Here is a 16,154-nt window from a genome sequence, read left to right as displayed (position 1 = left end):
TGTTTCTATGCTGAAGAATACACTCTTCAGACACTTTACAGAAGTCACCAAACAATTTAGTTCAGTTCATTCTTTAAGTCATGTCCAACTCTTTGCAACCCCATGGACTGCAGCATGCCAAGCTTCCCTGTCCATCACCAACTCCCAGAGCTTGCTCAAACTCATGTCCATTGAGTTGGTGATGCCATCCAGCCATCTCATCTTTTGTCGTCCCCTCCTCCTCTTGCCTTCAATCTTTCCCAGAATCAGGGTCTTTTCCAACGAGTCAGTTCTTTGCATCAGGTGGTCAAAGTTTTGGCGCTTTAGCTTCAGCATCAGTCCTTCCCAAGAAGATTCCTTGGACTGATTTCCTTTAGGAGGAACTGGTTGGATCTCCTTGCAGTCCAAGGGACTCTCAAGAGTCTTCTCCAACACCACAGTTCAAAAGCATCAATTCTTCGGTGCTCAGCCTTCTTTATGGTCCAACTCTCATATCTATATGTGACTACTGGAAAAACCGTAGCCTTAACTAGATGGATATTTGTCCATAATGTCTCTGCTTTTTTAATATGCTATCTAGGTTTGTCATAGTTTTTCTTCCAAGAAGCAAGTGTCTTTTAATTTCATAGCTGCAGTCACCATCTGCAGTGATTTAGGAGCCCAAGAAAATACAGTCTGTCCCTGCTTCCATTGTCTCCCCATCTATTTGCCAGGATTGGTGGGACCATGATCTTCATTTTTCTAATGTTGAGTTTAAACCAGTTTTTCACTCTCCTCTTTCACACTCATCGAGGCTCTTTAGTTCCTCTTTGCTTTTTGCCATAAGGAAGGTGGCATCTGCATATCTGAGGTTATTGATATTTCTCCCAGCAATCTTGATTCCAGCTCACACTTCATCCAGTCCAGCATTTTGCAGGATGTACTCTGGATATAAGTTAAATAAGCAGGGTGACAATATACAGCCTTGGTGTATCCTTTCTCAGTTTGGAACCACTCCATTTTTCCATATCTGGTTCTAACTGTTACTCCTTCACCTACATGCAGATTTATCATGATGCAGGTCAGGTGGTCTGGCATTCCCATCTCTTGAAAAATTTTCTACAGTTTGTTGTGATCCACACAGTCAAATGCTTCAGCGTACTCAATGAAGTAGAAGTAGATGTTTTTCTGGAATTCTGATGCTTTTTTATTACCCAATGGATGATGGCAATTTGATCTCTAGTTCCTCTGCATTTTTGAAATCCAGCTTGAACATCTGGAAGTTCACGGGTCATGAACTGTTGAAGCCCAGCTTGGAGAATTTTGTGCATTACTTTGCTAGTGTGTGAGATCAGTGCAATTGTGTGGTAGCTTGACCATTCTTTAACATTGCCTTTTTGGGGGATTGGAATGAAAACTGACCTTTTCCAGTCCTGTGGCCACTGCTGAGTTTTCCAAATTTGCTGGCCTATTGAGTGCAGCACTTTCACAGCATCATCTTTCAGGATTTGATATAGCTCAGCTGGAATTCCATCACCTCTACTAGCCTTGTTCATAGTGATGCTTCCTAAGGCCCACTTTACCTCAATTCCAGGATGTCTGGCTCTAGGTGAGTGATCACACCATCATGGTTATCTGGGTTATGAAGATCTTTTTTGTATAGTTCTTCTGTGTATTCTTGCCCTCTCTTCTTCATATCGTCTGCTTCTGTTAGGTCCATACAGTTTCTGTCCTTTATTGTGCCTATCTTTGCATGAAATATTCCCTTGGTAGCTCTAATTTTCTTGAGAGCTCTAGTCGTTCCCCTTCTATTGTTTTCCTCTATTTCTTTGCATTGATCACTTTAGAAGGCTTTCTTATCTCTCCTTGCTATTCTTGGATATTCTTGGATATCCATTCAAATGGATATATCTTTCCTTTTCCCCTTTGCCTTTCGCTTCTCTTCTTTTCTCAACTATTTGTAAGGCCTCCTCAGACAACCATTTTGCCTTGTTTGTACTTCTTCTTCATAGGGATGGTTGTGATCACCATGTCCTGTACAATGTTATGAACCTCCATCCATAGTTCATCAAGCACTCTATCAGATCTAATCCTTTGAATCTATTTATCACTTCCACTGTGTAATCATAAGGGATTTGATTTAGGTCATACCTGAATGGTCTAGTGGTTTTTCCTACTTTCTTCAATTTCAGTCTGAATTTGGCAATAAGGAATTCATGATCTGAGCCACAGTCAGCTCCTGGTCTTGCTTTTGCTGACGGTGTAGAGCTTCTCCTTCTTCAGCTGTAAAGGATATAATCAATCTGATTTCGGTATTGACCATCTGGTGATGTCCATGTGTAGAGTCATCTCTTATGTTGTTGAAAGAGGGTATTCGCTATGACCAGTGCATTCTCTTGGCAAAACTCTGTTATCCTTTGCTGTGCTTCATTTTGTACTCCAAGGCCAAACTTGCCTGTTACTCCAGCTATCTCTTGACTTCCTACTTCTGCATTCTAGTCTCCTATGATGAAAAGGACATCTTTTTTTTTTTTTTTTTTGGGTGTTAGTTTTAGAAGGTCTCGTATGTTTTCTTAGAACCATTCAACTTCAGCTTCTTCTGCATTAGTGGTTGGGACATAGACTTGAATTACTACCTTGAGAATCCCATGAAGAACACCAAACAATAGTAACTATTTTTAACTTCATTTAACCATGAAAAGTTACAACCTTGAACCTGAATCTTAATTGAACTAGAGACTAGATTACTTACTTTATTGCCATCATACCATGGGCTTTCCAGATGGCTCAGTGGTAAAGAATCTGCCTGCCAGTGCAGGAGACACAGGAGATGTGGGTTCGATCCCTGAGTTTGGAAGATTCCCTCAGGAAGAAAATGGCAACCCACTCCAGTATTCTTCCCTGGAAAACTCCATGGACAGAGGAGCCTGGCGTGATACAGTCCAAGGGACCACAAAGAGTTGGACACAACTGAGTGAATGAGCACACACAGCACACGTATCTCATACCATAGATTTGGCCTCTGTTGAAAGTGCAGGTTCTTAAAAACAGCTGGGTGAACACACTTGTGTATATGTGTATCTTTTATCTACATGTCTATACTCTGTAGTTAGTAAGCTTTGCTAATCTATGAATTATAAACATATGTGTGGTGCTGCTGCTAAGTCACTTCAGTCGAGTCTGACTCTGTGAGACCCCATAGACGGCAGCCCACCAGGCTCCCCCATCCCTGGGATTCTCCAGGCAAGAACACTGCAGTGGGTTGCCATTTCCTTCTCCAATGCATGAAAGTGAAAAGTGAAAGTGAAGTTGCTCAGTTGTGTCCAACCCTCAGCCACCCCATGGACTGCAGCCTTCCAGGCTCCTCCATCCATGGGATTTTCCAGGCAAGAGTACTGGAGTGGGGTGCCATTGCCTTCTCCATATATGTGTGGTATGTGTGTATGTATGTCTGTGGCATTTTCAGGCCTTACTAGTCCTTGAGTTTTAAATCAATTCATTTTTACTTTGATTTCTCAAGTTTATACTTATTTAAGTTCTGGCTTATTGGCATAAATCTAAGTCTCCTCCTTAGAACAGATCTCATAGTTACTGCTCGGACTCCCAAGGTAGGTGCATGCATGTACTCATAAGCCAGTTTACCCAATAAAATGACCATTTCACACTTCCATGTTTCCATCTTCTGCCACATAATCGAGAAATCGTTTATTTAACAAAAGTATAAATTATGATGCTTGAAATCTAAATCCCTGAAATAGTAAAGGCATAAGGGATTGAGGCATCTTAACTCCGTATTTCTTGGCAGGTCTTTCTTACTGATCTATTTCGAGGGTAATGGCTCCCGTCTTTGACACTTTCATTTTTCCCTGTACTCTGCTGCCCCTTAGTGCCCACTGTCGGCAATACTGGGCTGACCAAACAAGACTAAGTTAAAGCCCAGAAAGTAAGTTTGTTCAAAAACGTCACCACCCAAACCCCTCCCCAAAATAAGCTCCACGTCAAACACTTTGAAAAGAGTCTCTGCCCTGACTCAGATGGTAAAGAATCCACCTGCAGTGCAGGAGACCCAGATTTGATCCCTGGGTTGGGAAGATCCCCTGGAGAAGGGAATGGCAACCTACACCAGTATTCTTGCCTGCAGAATTCCAGGTTCCAGAGGAACCTGGCTGACTGCAGTCCATGGTGCTGCAAAGAATCAGACACGATATAGCAACTGAACGACAAACACTTTGAAAGCATGACAGCTAGAGACTACCCATTTTCTCCCTTCCAAGCTACCCCTCCATACAAACAAGTCAAAGAAAGATTTTTGAACTTGTCTTCATGCTCAAAATCACATGAGGTGCTTAAGATTTCAGGCCTTGTACCTAGAAGTTCTAGGACTGTGGTGTAGTGTGTTTTTTTAAGTCATGCACCACAAATGATTCCGGCATTCCACAGAACATTTCTTGAGAAACTCTGCCCAAGGGGAAAGTAGCCCTAGTAGAATGGAAAATGCTCTCAACTCAATCAGAAAAATCAGGTCCATTCTTTCCACTCACACTTGCTAAGCACTTTCTAGAGCCAGGCATCCATGTTTGGTGCTAAGAATGCAGATAAAAGTCACAACCCCTAACCTGCTCATGGTCTAGCTGGGGAGAGGCCAAGCAAACAATTACAGAGCTCTGAGATAAGAACTCTGGAGAGAGGGAGGAGGAGCATTCCAGGAAACAAGGAAGGGGTAAGGGGAGGTCCCTGGGAGAGCCAGGCTGATGTTTTTATTGTAGAATGTTCTCCAGTCAGAGACTCTGAAATGAGTAAGGACAGATTGTATTCAAGTTCCTAATTTCTCTCACCCTGAACCCATCTTCAAACTCTCTGGGTTTCAATTTGTTATAAGAAAAAGACAGATTATACACATGTCGATTTATGCACGTGGTTTTACATACATGTTTAGCTGTTCCTGGCACTTTTCACTTTTACTTGACAGTGTGCTTACAGTTTACACTAGTGACGGTGTTTCTAATAGGTACAGTGACCTCAAGATGTTATTCACTGTCTCCAAATACCTCCCACCCAATGTTTTACGATCCTATATATGTATGTGATCCAGATGCCTTAGGAAGAACAGTCGGCTGTTCTTTCGAATAAACCAAGGTCCTAACTGTTTTGTTGTTAAATTGTGTCTGACTCTTTTGCGACCCCATGGACTGTAGCCCACCAGGCTCCTCTGTCCAAGGGGTTTCGAGGGCAAGAATACTGGAGTGAGTTGCCATTTCCTTCTCCAGGGGATCCTCCTGACCCAGGGACTGAACCTGCACCTCTTGCATACATCTTGTGCACTGAAGGCAGATTCTTTACTACTGAGCCCCCAGGGAAGCCCAAGGTCCTAATGGCTCATTGTATTTCATTATTAATTCATAATAATCTACCAAATAAAAAGCTATAATGCATTTTTGTTTGATCTGATCATTGATCATGGCACTTCAGTGAATCCCAAGGAAGGTCCAAATGGAAAATAAAATGAGATAACGTGAGATGAGGGGAGATGAGATGAACAGAGAGCAAGAGGCAAATGATAGATAAACAAAGGAAAAGATGAAGGAAACAGAAAGAGAAGTGATTCCCTGTCCCCACTGTACATTTCAGTATCTCTTCCTCTTTCACATCCCAGTATCACAAAAACCTCCTCCTCCTGAGATCTTTCCTGAAGCAAGGTCAACATCTATGCACACTGTTTTAATCTTGGCCGTGACTCTTACAGTAGCAAGAACTAACATGTACAGAGTACATCCCTGTGCTAGGTGCTCTCACAAATGTTTTACATTGTTAACTCATTTAATCATTAAAACAACTGTATGAGGCAATATGATTTCTACTTGACATGTGAAAATAGAAGTACACAAACTTTGAGCAACTTATGCAAACTTAGGGAAAATGGGTGGCAAAACTAGAATTTCAACAAACCTGTGTCTTTGTCTTCAACTCTTTCTGCGACTGTCTGAAGACAGCTTTTTAGTCCCTTTCTCTACCTCTTTAATTCAGAGGCTTGTGAAAAAATGAGGCATCGAAATTATATTGATGACTTCAACAAGGAAAAAAGAACTTGGAGGGGAAATGCGTTAGCAAGTTTTGAGGAGAATATCCATTGAAGGTCATAACTAACAATATTCAAAGCCACGGCTCAGCTGGATTATTTCCTAAACTGTAGACTGAGTAACTGTTATAAGAATTTCTTCAATGTTTTTAACATGTACACTTTTTCCTTTAACAGTCTTCAATAATCTTCCATTCTAATTAACACGAGATTTTTTAAATTGAGATATAATTGGTGTAATGGTATAACTGACGTATACCATTTTATTCATTTTAAGCGTGCAACATAATGATTTGAGATAAGTACATACTGTGAGGTAACTACTAGAATAAGTTTAGTTAACAACCATCACCACACTTACTGAATAGTTACAATTATTTTACTGTGATGGGAACTTTTAAGATCTATTCCCTTAGGAACTTCCAAATATACATTACACTATTTTCAACTATAGTCACCATATTGTACATTATATTTCCAGGACTTTATTTTGTAGTTGGAAGTTTGTACCATTTGACAGGTAAGAAAACTGAGGCACAGAGAAGGTAAGTGAGTTGTCCAAGACTACACACATTTAAGTGCTAGAGCTGGGGCTTGAGCCCAGGCAGCCTGATTCCAAAGAGCATACTCTTAACCACCACATGATGGTCTTCCTTTCCCTTGCCTTTATTAAAGCTGCACTGTTGTCTGTGTGCAAACATCCTTAGGGAATTCCATTGACAGATATTTATTTTGTTCCCAAATGCTTGACACTTAAAATCATATTGTGATATGTTGTTTCAACACACTTGTCCAGGCATTTCCTCAGGATAGACTTCTAAAGGCGGTGTTGATGGGCTGAAGAGTTAGTACATTGCATTTAAAAGTTTGCAGAAAGGGTGTGTTGATTTATAAAGCTGCCGCACTGTAAGAGTGTCCATTTCCCCATATATCTACCTGTTTGCACTATGTAGTATCATTCCTATATGCCCAGTCTCTCATGTGTGACAGTGTAGAGCCCTTTTTTACACAGGTAAGACTCATAGATGCCCTCCTTGTTTATTTATGACAAGGTGGGACAGACTAGATCAAATTCCCATTCTTAGCCTCATAAATGATTGGCTGAACTTCTAGTCTCTACAAATCAGTCAGAACAAAATGCTTATTGAGTTCAAACATCGGTTAAGATTCCATCTTTCCCCCAGGTGCCTGAACTTTGGTCTATCCTCAGCCTTCCAACAAATGGCCAGCCCCTCCCTAACAGCCTCTCCTGAGAAAGGACAGGCTTCAGGAGAAAACACTTTCTAATCTTGTCACTCCCTTTCATTCCAAGTCCTGACACCTAGTTCTTCTTAGCCTGGTTTCCTCCTCTCTAGTAAAGAAACGGAGAAGGCAATGGCACCCCACTCTAGTACTCCTGCCTAGAAAATCCCATGGACAGAGGAGCCTGGTAGGCTGCAGTCCATGGGGTCACTACTAGTTGGACACTACTGAGCGACTTCACTTTCACTTTTCACTTTCATGCATTGGCGAAGGAAATGGCAACCCACTCCAGTGTTCTTGTCTGGAGAATTCCAGGGACGGGGGAGCCTGGTGGGCTGCCGTCTGTGGGGTCGCACAGAGTTGGACACGACTGAAGCAACTTAGCAGCAGTAGCAGCAGGAAAGAAACGGCCTATTACCTAACACCCGAGACCTTAGCGATCTTGTAATCTAAAGGCTCTCCTCACTGCAACAGCTCCTTTCTCTCCACTGCAATAACTTTCAAGGAAATTTCCTTTTCACTAAGTCCAGATTTGTTTTTTAACAGGTCAAAACAACAACCACAAAATTTGCTTTTCCTTTTGTACTTTTGTTGGCTTTTCAAGTATGATTATTGGCTATTTTGATTTCTTCTCCTGCAGTTTAAAAACTTTTCCAGATTTGCTCAGTCCCAGGTAATTTCAGCCATTTGTTTCTAGGAGATCCAACCACCAGGAATAGTCTAACACAGCTGTGTCTCTTTGCCTTCCAACCATGAGTCTAGGTTTCTGCAGAGCTTCTAGTCTCTACATGCAAAGTTACTGAAATTTTGATTTGCTGATGTGGCTTCCTGGGCAGGAATGTCTCTATCTTGGCCTTGGAAATGCATCTCAACACTGCTAAGAGACTGGACCTCAATTATTCCCACCATAAAAAGAAATGGTGATCACATGACTTGACGGAGGTCTTAGCTAATGTCACAATGGCAATCATAGTGCCATACAAAAATGTACCAAGTCAACATGTTGTACACCTTAAACTTACACATTATGTGTCAAACATATTTCAATTATCAAAAAAAGCTTTAGTATATAAAATTTTGCCTTAGGCTCTCCTTTTTGGGAAGCTTGGACTAAGACTCTTCTGTGAGTTTTCTATTCTGAGCTTTTGCTACTTTTTCTAATGTGATGTCTTCGGTTGGTGTCTCTAGATGCAGAAACTGAACTGGGGTACAAGAGAAGGTGAGAAGAAAGTGTAGAAGAGAAAGGGAATAAGGAAAGGAGGATGAGCCAGGGGCAAAGCTAAGAATGTGGTCTCGGCTAGAGACTAGCTTCAGTCCATCCCATAGGAGCACAGGTTGCACCAGAGAATCAGTTCTACCACAGCTCCAGGAGTTCAGTTCAGTCCGTCATTGACTGAGTCTATGGGATCAGGGCATGCGAGCTTCTGAAGGGAGCAGCTCATCTTGAGTCAAGGGTAACTCTCCAGAGAAGGCAGTCGTGATTTGTTCTAAGCCAATACAGCCACTGTGGTTTGGTTCCAGTAGCAGTTAAAGGGAATTTGATTGGAGAATCAATAGCCTCCTCCATATGAGGTTTGTCTTTCTTAAAAGTGATGAGGCTGTGAACCATTTGTGCTAGAATTTGCACATATTTTCTGTTCATTTGTCATTCTCTTTAATTGTGTTCATGATTTTAATAAAGAACTTATAAATTTTTCTGTGAAGATAATCAGCATCCCAAAATAGAGACTACTTTGGTGCAAAGAATCTTTTAAGCTGAAAGCATTTGAGATTCAACAGGTGCAAAGAAAGAAGAAGAAAAAGAAAGCTTTCTCAAAGTTTCTCTTATCTGTTTAAAAGTAGTAAATTCTGGGAAATTGGGCTGCTGTAAAATTCCTCTTCGGGGCATATCTACTCCAAGAATGGGGAACTCAACTACGTGCATGCATGCCGTGCGTGCTGAGTCACTTCAGTAGTGTCCCACTCTGTGCAACCTTACAGACTATATTGTTATTGTTTAATCATTAGGTCATGTCCGAGTCTTCTGTGACCCATGGACTGTAACCTGCCAGTCCTCTGCCATGGGATTTCCCAAGCAAAAATACTGGAGTTGCCATACCCTTCCCCAGGGGATCTTCCCAACCCAGGGACTGAACCCGCATCTCTCATATCTCCTGCATTGGCAGGTGAGTTCTTTTCCCACTGAGCCAATTGGGAAGCTTTATGGGCTGCAAACCTACCCCAAGTCCCTTCCTCAAAGGAGTTTTAGTTTTAAGACCATTTATGCCTATGTAGCGGCTTCCCTTGTGGCTCAGAGTTTAAAGCGCATGCCTGCAATGAGGGAGACCCGGATTCCATCCTTGGGTCGGGAAGATCCCCTGGAGAAGGAAATGGCAACCCACTCCAGTATTCTTGCTTGAAGAAGCCCACGGAGGGAGGAGCCTGGTAGGCTACAGTCCACAGAGTTGCAAAGAGTCAGACAAGACTGAGCTACTTCACTTTCACTTTCATGCCTATGTAGACAAATATTAACCCAAACTTTTCTACCGCCAGTCTGTTCTCCTAAAAACCTATTTGTCTTTCCTACAGAAATCTGGAAAAAGTCAGTTTTCATTCCAATCCCAAAGAAAGGCAATGAAAAGAATGCTCAAGTGAAGTAAAGTCGCTCAGTCATGTCCGACTCTTAGCAACCCCATGGACTGCAGCCTACCAGGCTCCTCCATCCATGGGATTTTCCAGGCAAGAGTACTGGAGTGGGGTGCCATTGCCTTCTCCAAAGATGGTTTCTTTCCTAAAGAAACCTGGAAAAGGTCAGTTTTCATTCCAATCTCAACGAAAGGCAATGAAAAGAATGCTCAAACTACTGCACAACTGTACTCATCTCACTTGCTGGGAGGGATTGGGGGCAGGAGGAGAAGGGGATAACAAAGGATGAGATGGCTGGATGACATCACTGACTCAATGGATGTGAGTCTGAGTGAACTCCGGGTGTTGGTGGTGGACAGGGAGGCCTGGCGTGCTGCAATTCATGGGGTTGCAGAGTTGGACACGACTGAGCGACTGAACTGAACTAAACTGACATGTGTCATAAATACAGATCATCCCATACTGCTTTCCTTGCCTTTTTCACCCCAAGATAAAAGCAGTCATCAAGGTATATGGAATATAACATAAACCATAAACTTAGATCTACTCAAAGAAATGAAGAGATTCAGGAATGGAATATATGAAGGTAAAATAAATGTTTTTCTCATTTTAAATTGCTCTAAAATATGGATGACCATATGAAAACTGTAAAATACATTATGTTTTTATAGCATATGTAAAAGTGAAATGCGTGACAATAACAACACAAGGAAAGGGAGGGAGGATTTAGGAAAACACTACTATAATGTCCTTAGAAATATTACTTGAAGGTAGGCTCAAATTAATTTTTTTCTCTCTTTTTTTTTTAATTATGAAAGTATGACAACACATTTACAGGAGATTTGGAAAATACAGAAGAAAGTTACATATAGTTTCATTACATATTATAATTTTTAAGTAGATAAATTAATATTTTTAGTTGGAGTTTCAATATCAAACTCTCAAAAATTAATAGAATGAATAGGCAGAAAAGTAGAAGGATATTAGTAGACCCAAAAAGCACTATGAACCAATTCAATGTAAATAAGATTTATATAATTTTCACACAAAAGTAGGATATAAATTCTTTTCAATTTCCCATAGACTATAATCTAGGAGACACTGGAACATATCCAGGGACATAAAATAAGGTGCAAAAATTTCATGGTCTAAAGGTATTGAAATCATGCAGAATCTGTTCTCTTATCACTGTGGAATTATGTTAGAAATCAACATAAAAAGATATCTGAAAATAACCCACATATTTTCAAGTACAATGTGACATTTACCAAGGCTCAAATTAATTTTAAAAATGGAAAGAAATATATGTCAATAAAGGAAATAAAATTATTAAAAATTCTTAATTAAACCCAGGGAAGAAAGAAAAAGGTGAACAAAAAAGAATAAAAGGAACAAATAAGCAATTAACAGGATGGTAGACTTTAATTGAAACATCATAGATTTAACTCAAACATAGTTTAAATGTTAATGACCCATACATGTTGGTTTAAGATTAAGAGGAATTTGAAATAAAAAATACATTTATAACAGCATCCAAACAAATGAATACATTACATATGACTTACAAAATATGTTCAAGATTTGTATACTGAAAATGATAAAACACTTATTAAAAATAACTTTTTAAAAAAGCTATATAAGTGTAGAGATATACTGTGTTCATGAATTGAAGAGTTTCGGTTTTGTTAAGGTGTTAATTCTCTTTAACTAAGAAAGCTTCCCTGGTGACTCAGATGGTAAAGAAACTGCTCACAATACAGAAAACCAGGGTTCGATCCCTGGATCAGGAATATCTCCTTGAGTAGGAGATGGCAACTGACTCCAGTGTTCTTGCCTGGAGAATCCCATGGACAGAGGAGCCTGGCAGGCTACAGTCCACGGAATTGCAAAGAGTTGAACACGACTGAGCAACTAATTCTTTACTTTCACTTTCCTCTTCAATTGACTTTTGACTAGAGTGCTGTCTACTTAAGATTCACAACATGAGAGTTGCAAATTGAGTTTTACATGGGGCAAAATGAGGCCTGCTGCCCGGGAGACAGCACCTCAGATAACTCTGAGAAACTGCTCCAAAGAGGCAGCCGGGGAGGACAGTATGCATGTGATTTTGTTAAAAGGAGAGTACATGCAATCAGGCCCATATTCTTCCAGAAGGCTTTTGCTAGTCTTATGAAACTTTCTGCTAGTCATGAGAAAGTCATCACCATGAAGGATTTTAATGCTTTTCTAGATATGAGGAGCTACAAGAATTGGGCTCATAAAATCACCTCCTGAGAATATCTATCTGAAAACCCGTCCTGCCAGTTTTTCCCGAAGCACAGAGTGCCTCATTTCTCCATTACCCTGAACTCCTTTCAGAGGGATGTTGAAGGTCAGCAGCTACAGCAGGACATGATTTAGTCTTCGTAGAGGTAGAGACAAGTACCCATGGCACATGCCAATTTCTAGCTGACAGTGCAAAGGCAACTCAATGGAGAAAAAAGTCTTCTACAACTGATCCTGAAACAATTAGACATCCATATTTAAAAAGAAAGAAACCAAAACTTTGATATACATCTCATACAAAAATAAAAATTAATATGTATTGTAGATCTAAATGTAAAAGGTAAAACTATAAAATTTTAAGAAAACAATTTAGAAGAAAATCTGTGTAGTTCTCGATTTGGTAATGAAAAGATTCAACAACAGTAGCATAATTTATAAAAAGAAAAATTTGGCAAATTGGATTTTACAGAAAATAAAATTTTTTGCTCTGTGAAAGACACCGGAAAGAAAATAAAAAAGACAATAGGAGGAATATTTGCAAGTGACACATTTGTTACAGTCCCCCAAAATATAAAGAACTCTCAAAACCCTACAATAGGGAGACAATCTAACAAAAAAAAAAAAAAAAGGGCAACGATTTGAACAGATACGTCAGTAAAGAAGACATATGGATTTTAAATAAGCATATAAAAATGTTCAATATCATTAAGAAAATGAAATTAAAGCCACAGTGAGATGCCACTACACACCTATTGGTTTGGCGGTTTAGTAGCTAAGTCGTGTCTAACTCTTGTGATCCCATGGGCTGTAGCTTGCCAGACTCCTCTGTCCATGGGATTTCCCAGGCAAGAATACTGGAGTGGGTTGCCATTTCCTTCTCCAGGGAATTTTCTTGACCTAGGAATCAAACCTGTATTTCCTATATTGAGGGCAGATTCTTCACTGCTGAGCAACCAGGGAAGCCTATACATCTATTAGAATAGACACAATTAAAAAAGAAAATCTAACAATATCAAAGGTTGACAAAGAATTAGAGCAAAAGAAATTCTCATTCATTGCTGGTGGGAATGCAAAATTATATGACCACTTTAGAAAACAATTCGGCAGTTTCTTATAAAATTAAACATATACAACGCAACAATACCACTTCTAGATATTTACCTAAGTGAACTGAGAACAAGTACTTTTATCTAAACCTGCACACATATATGAGTTTTATTTGTAATTGCCCCAAACTGGAAACAACCAATAGGTGACAGATAGTGTTACATAATGACAACGGAATGCTACTTAGCCATAGGAAAGACCAAACTATTGATTCATACAATACTGTGCATGTATCTTAAAGGCATGCTGCTAAATGCAAGAAGGCAGACCCCTTCTATGATTCCTTCTCCCAACCTTACACAATCCCTCACCGCTGCCCATTCCAGGCACTTTTATTTCTAAGAAGTACATTTGAGGGCATGTGGCAATCATGGTGATGACATGAAGCCTGAAGTAATGTTTTCAGATTTGTGCTTCAAATATTCAGTGCTGGCTTTGAGAATAATGTCGTTGAGTGGAGTGGAGGGACAGAAGCTGGTGGATTGGGACACAGACCATGAGAGACAGAGATAAGAGGCCACCTATTGACAATATCTAGGAGGTAAAATTAGAAATGAACATACCACTTGTCATGCTGTCATGCTGTAATTGTCCGTGTAAGATTTCTCTGGGATGCCTGTTAGCTCTATGTTGAAAAGTGAGAGCAAAATCTGCTCTGTCCTTGGCATTTAAGTAGGCACAGGGTGGTCTTAGAAAACAAAGAGACTGCAAAGGAAGGTGCTGCTAAGCTGCTAAGTCACTTCAGTCGTGTCCAACTCTGCACAACCCCATAGACGGCAGCCCACCAGGCTCCCCCGTCCCTGGGATTCTCCAGGCAAGAACACTGGTGTGGGTTGCCATTTCCTTCTCCAATGCAGGAAAGTGAAAAGTGAAAGTAGCAACCCCATGGACTGCAGCCCTCCAGGCCCTGTCGTCTATGGGATTTCCAGGCAAAATTACTGGAGTGGGGTGCCATTGCCTTCTCCGGCCGAGGAAGGTGAGGGGTGCCTAAAAGCAAAGCACAATGAAGCAAACTTGTTTGTTAGATATTAATTTCAGCTGCCTCTTAGTCTAGGACAGATTTCTTAAAACAGCGGTGGTTTTCCCACTAATAATCAAAACCAAACTTTCACAAGCACTCTTGTTCTCATTTATCAATAAATTCCTTGCCTTGCAGTATTTTTCTTTTTGTGTCTTTTATTTCTCTAGCTGTCCCACAAGATCACATGGTGGTCCTTCAAAAAATTTTTTAGTTCAGGGGCTGTCACATCAATAGGCAATTATCTCCTTCTGTTCACTAGAATTACTATTCTAAACACTGGAGATATAGCAGTGGAGAGTTCCCTAGCCTACATGGCAAAGGTTATTTAGGTAGTATTTATATTAATAAGGACACTAGTATGCAGATAGCAATTCCCACTCAAAAACTTATTTCTGATTGCCCTTCAAAATCTTTCCAAGAAGACCCAAATCCCAAAAATTGCCAACCCTGAAAAATCCAAGTTACAAGTCTTCAAACACAGATTCAGTTCAGTTCAGTCGCTCAGTCGTGTCCGACTGTTTGTGACCCCATGAATCACAGCACGCCAGGCCCCTCTGTCCATCAAAACTCCCAGAATTCACTCAAACTCCTGTCTATCAAGTCGGTGATGCCATCCAGCCATCTCATTCTCTGTCGTCCCCTTATCCTCCTGCCCCTAATCCCTCCCAGCATCAGGGTCTTTTCTAATGAGTCAACTCTTTGCATGAGGCAGCCAAAATATTGGAGTTTCAGCTGCAGCATCAGTCCTTCCAATGAACACCCAGGACTGATCTCCTTTAGGATGGACTGGTTGGATCTCTCTGCAATCCAAGGGACTCTCAAGAGTCTTCTTCAACACCACAGTTCAAAAGCATCAATTCTTTGGCACTCAGCTTTCTTCACACTCCAACTCTCACATCCATACATGACCACAGGAAAAACCATAGCCTTGACTAAACAGACCTTTGTTGGCAAAGTAATGTCTCTGCTTTTCAATATGCTATCTAGGTTGGTCATAATTTTCCTTTCAAGGAGTAAGTGTCTATTAGTTTCATGGCTGCAATCACCATCTGCACTGATTTTGGAGCCCAAAAAAATAAAGTCTGACACTGTTTCCACTGTTTCCCCATCTATTTCCCATGAAGTGATGGGACCAGATGCCATGATCTTTGTGTTCTGAATGTTGAGCTTTAAGCCAACTTTTTCACTCTCCTCTTTCACTTTCATCAAGAGGCTTTTAGTTCCTCTTCACTTTCTGCCATAAGGGTGGTGCCATCTGCATATCTGAAGTGATTGATATTTCTCCTGGCAATCTTGATTCCAGCTTGTACTTCTTCCAGTCCAGCGTTTCTCATGATGTACTCTGCATGTAAGTTAAATAAGCAGGGTGACAATATACAGCCTTGATGTACTCCTTTTCCTATCTGGAACCAGTCTGTTGTTTCATGTCCAGTTCTAGCTGTTGCTTCCTGACCTGCATATAGGTTTCTCAAGAGGCAGGTCAGGTGATCTGGTATTCCCATGTCTTTCAGAATTTTCCACAGTTTATTGTGATCCGCACAGCCAAAGGCTTTGGCATAGTCAATAAAGCAGAAACAGATGTTTTTCGGGAACTCTTTTGCTTTTTTGATGATCCAGCAGATGTTGACAATTTGATCTCTGGTTCCTCTGCCTTTTCTAAAACCAGCTTGAACATATGGAAGTTCACGGTTCATGTACTGCTGAAGCCTGGCTTGGAGAATTTTGAGCATTGCTTTACTAGCATGTGAGATGAGTGCAATTATGCGGTAGTTTGAGCATTCTTTGGCATTGCCTTTCTTTGGGATTGGAATGAAAACTGACCTTTTCCAGTCCTGTGGCCACTGCTGAGTTTTCCAAATT

Source organism: Ovis aries, chromosome 8, assembly GCF_016772045.2.
Source record: "Ovis aries strain OAR_USU_Benz2616 breed Rambouillet chromosome 8, ARS-UI_Ramb_v3.0, whole genome shotgun sequence".
Classification (NCBI taxonomy): domain Eukaryota; kingdom Metazoa; phylum Chordata; class Mammalia; order Artiodactyla; family Bovidae; genus Ovis; species Ovis aries.
The sequence above is the reverse complement of the archived record's forward strand: the minus strand, read 5'-3'. Positions refer to the sequence as shown.